The sequence below is a fragment of the Arachis ipaensis genome, chromosome B1 (genome assembly GCF_059453495.1).
Source record: "Arachis ipaensis isolate K30076 ecotype BB chromosome B1, ASM5945349v1, whole genome shotgun sequence".
Taxonomy (NCBI): domain Eukaryota; kingdom Viridiplantae; phylum Streptophyta; class Magnoliopsida; order Fabales; family Fabaceae; genus Arachis; species Arachis ipaensis.
In genome coordinates, this window is record NC_142436.1 from 51,504,953 (window position 1) to 51,510,524 (window position 5,572).

Sequence of the window (5,572 nt, forward strand, 5' to 3'; positions counted from 1 at the left end):
AGACCATCGACGCGTACGCGTGACTCACGCGTACGCGTGACATGCGCCACGTGCAGAAAATGCTGATTGCTATAATTAATTCTGATTTAAACTTTAATTTTTATAAATAGGAAAAGATATTATATTAGTTTTAGAAAATAGATTTTAAATTAATTAGGATTAGATATAAAAGAGAAAAGAAACTTCTCTTCTGGGGATTATTCCACCTCAACCCAATTTACAGTTTACCAGAATCCTAGTTTTCACTCTTTTCCATGAGCAACTAAACCTCCACTGTTAAGGTTAGGAGCTCTGTCTATTTGTATGGATTGATTCTATTGTTTTTCTATTTTAATTCATGTACTGATTTATAATTTAAGAATTGTTTTCGTTCTTTATCTTATGAATTTGGGTGGAATAGAAGTATGACCCTCATTCTAATTGAGTTCTTGTATAACTTGGAAAAGCTCTTTACTTGAACAATAGCTTGAAAAAAATTTCTCCTAAATTCTAATTATCTAGACTTAACGGGATATGTGACATATAATTCTCTTATATTTGGATAATTAGGATTTTTATGGCATAATAACTAGAATTAAACTTCACCCCCTAATTGGAATTAATTGACCGAGGAATTGGCAGTTGATGAGAGTTAAAGGAGACTAGAAAAGTCTAAGGAATTAGGGTCTAGTCACATATAGTTTGCCATGAATTAAATCTTGCATGATTAAAATAAATTAATAAGAAAAGTCAATCCGGAAAATAGATAACTCTGAAGTCTTGACGTGAGAGCAGAAGTCGGCTAATTAAGAAATCAATATAGAGAATGCGTTGAGAGTATAGTTCTTAACCAACTAAGATCCGCCTTGTCAATTTAGAAAAGTTGTCACAAAATTTAGAAATAAAAATACTGGGAGTATGAGTCCTAGGTCGTCTCCCAACGAGTTTTAGGAAAGGGTGCTATTTTATTAATTAGGAATTTTCTGAGAGTTTTGAGAGTTGAATAATGAGCAATTAAATAATTGTAAATTAAAGCAATAAAAATAAATTAAGAACGATTATTGATATTCTAAATAAAAAGCCTTGACTGGGGGAATAATTAATTGTAAGTTCTATCCTTGTTGGGATCTCTTAAGTGTAGTATTAAAAAGGTTGTTGTTTTCACTTAGTTAACCCTTACTAAATAAAGGAAAGTCAAGTGATTGAGCTAATCCTTATTCGCAAATCCTAGTCCTCTCCCTTGGGAAGGTCTAGCGTTAGTAAATACAGAACTAGCTAACAACTTCCAATTTTAACCAACACTTAAGCCTTCCAACTCAAGTGTCTCCTCTTAATCAATTCCCGTGTCAAGTTAGAAATTCTACTCCATTGACATGGATATAATACTCAGAAAAATATAAGAAGACATAATAAATTAATTAAAATAAAATAGAGACTTAAAATTAATTAAAAGTAAAGGTGATCCTTTGCATTAACAATCCATAAGAATAATCCAATTGTAATTCTAAATAAAATAAATAAGAACATGGAAGAGTAAGTGACAAACTAATTAAGATAAATGGAATTTAACAGAGTAAGGAAATAGGAAACAAACTAAGATAATATCTTCAACGGAGGTAATAACTCTTCAATATCCGAAGGCAAAAGCAATGAATGTAAAATGAACCTAGAGGGAAAGTAATCCTCTCTAAATTCAGATCTAAAACCTAAAACTATCCTAATGAGAATATGTCTATTGTGTCTAAGATGTGTATCTAATCTGTTGTTGAGTCTCTGCGTGTTCCCTGGCTTTGTTCTGTGTTTCTGGGCCGAAAATTGGGTCAAAACGCGGCCCGAAATCGCCCCCAGCATTTTCTGTTATTTCTGCAGATCATGCAGGTCACGCGTTCGTGTCATTCAACGATTTTCCTTGTCACACGTACGCGTCATCCACACGTTCGCGTCATTCGTGCAGACTCCAATCTGCGCGTACGCGTCGCTGCGATTTTCTCTATTCCGCGCGCTCTCGTGAGCCATGCGCGCGCGTCGGTGTTTGCTGGTCATCTTCTTAGTTTCTTGTGTTCCTTCTATTTTTGCAAGCTTCCTCTCCATTCTCTAAGCCATTCCTGCCCTATGAAGCCTGAAACACTTAACACACAGATCACGGCATCGAATGGTATAAAGGAGAATTAAAATATACTAATTAAAGATCTCTAGGAAGCAAGTTTTCAACCATAAAATGATACTAGGAAGGAATTATAAAATCATGCAATTAGTATGAATAAGTGGGTGAAGACTTGATGAAACCATTCAATTAAACACAATGTAAACCATAAAACAGTGGTTTATCAAGCCTTAACTGCCTTCTCCATATTATTTTTCCAACATATTTACTTGCCTGTCTTCTGATATTCTGAATTTACTATTTAATGCTTTTGAATTCTCAAACACTATTTTATGCTTGTCTAACTAAGTACATTAATCAACTATTGTTGCTTAGTCCCTCAATCCTTGTGGGATCGACCCTCACTCACCTGAGGTATTACTTGGTACGACCCGGTGCACTTGCCAGTTAGTTTGTGGACTCTGAATTCCGCACCAAGTTTTTGGCGCTGTTGCTGGGGATTAATATTGATTAACAACTATTTGTTGTTTGATTGCTTAGATTAGGCGTTTTAGTTTTAATTTTATTTAAATTTTGCTTTAGTATTTTTGAAAAAAATAAATAAATAAACAGCACTAATATTTTCCTTAATTTCTAAAATTAAGTTTGGTGTCCCCTAGTTATTTTTATTTCAATTTTTCCTGTTTATTTTTCTTGTTAATTTCGAGTTTTTCTGTGCTAATTTTGCCTACAAATTTTGAAATTTATTTATTTATTCTATTTAGTATTTTTATTTTAACTGTTTACATAGGTTACCTCACTGGAAATTCTCTACACTCTGACGCAGAGAGTTTCATCTTTTCTTGTCTTTTATCTGTTTATGCGCAGGAACAAAGACAAGGAACCTCTCTTAGACTTTGATCCTGAACCTGAAAGGACTTTCAGGCGATGTTTGCAACAAGCAAGACTTTGCAAGGCTGCAGAATCCACTATGGATCCTAATAATGCTGCTAATGCCAACATGGCTAATCCAAATGAGAATGAGCAACAAAAGAGAGTGCTTGGCTCTTACTCTGCTCCTACTGCAGAACTTTATGAAAAAAGTATTGTGGTGCGTCCTATAGTTGCAAACAACTTTGAGTTGAAGCCACAATTGGTCACCCTTGTCCAACAAAACTGCTAGTATCATGGTCTTCCCCAAGAGGAACCAAATCAATTTATTTCTAACTTTCTGCAGATTTGTGATACTGTGAAAACAAATGGAGTGAACCCAGAGGTGTACAAACTCATGCTCTTCCCGTTTGCTCTGAGGGATGGAGCAAAGCTATGGCTAGATTCCCAACCTAAGGAGAAATTAGATACATGGGACAAGGTTGTTACTGAGTTTCTTACTAATTTTTTCCCACCAAAGAAGCTGACTAAGCTTAGGGTAGAGGTTCAGACCTTCAGGCAGAAGGATGGTGAAACTCTTTATGAAGCTTGGGAGAGATACAAGCTACTGACTAGGCAATGCCCTCCGGACATGTTCTCCAAATGGACCCAACTAGATATCTTTTATGAAGGTTTGGGTGAAATGTCCAAGATGTGCTTAGATAATTCTGCAGGTGGTTCATTGCACAAGAAGAAGACACTGGAGGAGACTATTGAGCTAATTGAATTGGTTGCTAGCAACCAATATTTATACTCATCTAACAGGAATCTTGTAAACTCTGAGGCTCCTCAGAAGAAGGGTGTTATAGAAGTAGAAGCTCTTAATGCTATTCTTGCTCAGAACAAGCTTATGTCTCAGCAAATAAATCTACTTACTCAGCAGATGGGTGGAATGCAAGTCTCAGCTATCAACACCCAAAATCCACCTCAAGAGGTCTCTTATGACATGATAGGTAATTTTGTGCAAAATGATAATTATGATTATACTCAATCCTCTTCTAAACAGGTCAATTACATGGGGAGTGCTCCTAGAAATCCCAATAATGATCCCTATTCTCAGACCTACAATCAGGGGTGGAGAAATCACCCAAATTTTGGGTGGGGAGAGCAACCTCAGAGGCCACAAAATTTTAATAATAATTTTTAGGATGGTTTTCAACAGAATAATTTTAATAACCACCAGTTTTAGTCATCTCAGCAAGCAACTTCTCAGCCCCAGCAGAACAATGATTTGGAAACAATATTGGCAACTTTTAGACAGAAAACCAGAGCATCAATCAAGAACTTGGAGATTCAAGTGGGTCAATTAGCCACAAAAGTTAATGAAATTGATCAGAGGACCACTAATAGCCTTCCTGGTAACATAATTCCAAATCTAAAAGAGGAATGCAAGGCTATCACCTTGACAAGTGGACAAGTGGCAAGTATGAAAGCACAAGTTAATGAGGAGCCAATTGAAAAATCAGCTCCAGAGGAGAAGAAGGAAGAAGTAGAGCACGTCCCTCCAAAGCGTGCGGATAACCCATTCCCAGACTCTCTTGACACTTATCCTACAATGCCAAAAGCTCCTGAGTACAAGCCTAAAATGCCATATCCTCAGAGACTTTAAAAGGAGACCAAAGACAAGCAGTTTTCAAAGTTCTTGGAAGTCTTCAGAAAGTTGCAAATCAATATTCTTTTTGCTAAGGTTTTGGAGCAAATGCCTCTCTATGTCAAGTTCATGAAGGAGCTATTATCAAAGAAGAAGCCTTTAAAGGGAGATGAGATAGTGGTCCTGACTAAGGAATGTAGTGCCATCATTCAGAATAACTTGCCAAGGAAGATGTCGGATCCAGGGAGCTTTCATATTCCATGCACCATTGGGAGAAAAACCTTTGAGAAAGCGTTATGTGATCTAGGAGCAAGCATAAATCTAATGCCTTTATCTGGTGAATATGTGATATATATGATATTGAGGTTGAGAATAAAATGTGAAGAAAAATGTGGAAAGAATGGTGCAAAATGTTATCAATTGTAGGTTTTGATGAGAAATGTAGTTTTGGAATGGTTCTATTTGGTATTCGTTGGTTTGAGTTGAGAGAATAAGTAATTTGGAAAATTGTGCACTTTTGGTAAAGGTTGGTTTTTAGTGAACTTTGTTCGATCATAACTTTTGCCTCCGTTTTCAAAAATGATTGAAATTTATTTGAAATTAAAGATCATTGAAAACCCTTTTAATCGATATAAAGTTTGTAAAATTTGGAATTTTATAGAGGAAGTTATGATCATTCAAAGTTGGTGCTGAAAATCTGAAATTCTGCAAAGTTGCAGAATTTTGTGATTTCTGGTATGTGTGCACGCACAGCCTTGTGCGCACGCACAACCCTACAAACCTGTGCGCACACACAGACCTGTGCGCATGGACAGGCAGGGAAATGCGTTCTGTTTGCAGTGCTAGCACAGCTCGTGCGTGCGCATACCTAAGGAAGAATTGCGACCTGTGCGCACGCACACGTTGGGAAAGCCAGTCTGTTGGAGGAGCTGGCACAGGTTGTGCGAGCGAACAGACATTAAAAATTTTGACACCTGTGCATACGCACA

At 36.6% G+C, this 5,572-nt stretch overlaps 1 non-coding gene across 1 annotated transcript; it reads right to left on the minus strand.

Moving 5' to 3' along the window:
• Nucleotides 1–3,483: 3,483 nt before the first annotated feature.
• On the minus strand, nucleotides 3,484–3,589 carry LOC148576545 (small nucleolar RNA R71). The gene has a single exon (XR_015904307.1). It is a non-coding gene; the product is annotated as a small nucleolar RNA R71 (small nucleolar RNA).
• Between the last annotated feature and the right edge of the window lie 1,983 nt (nucleotides 3,590–5,572).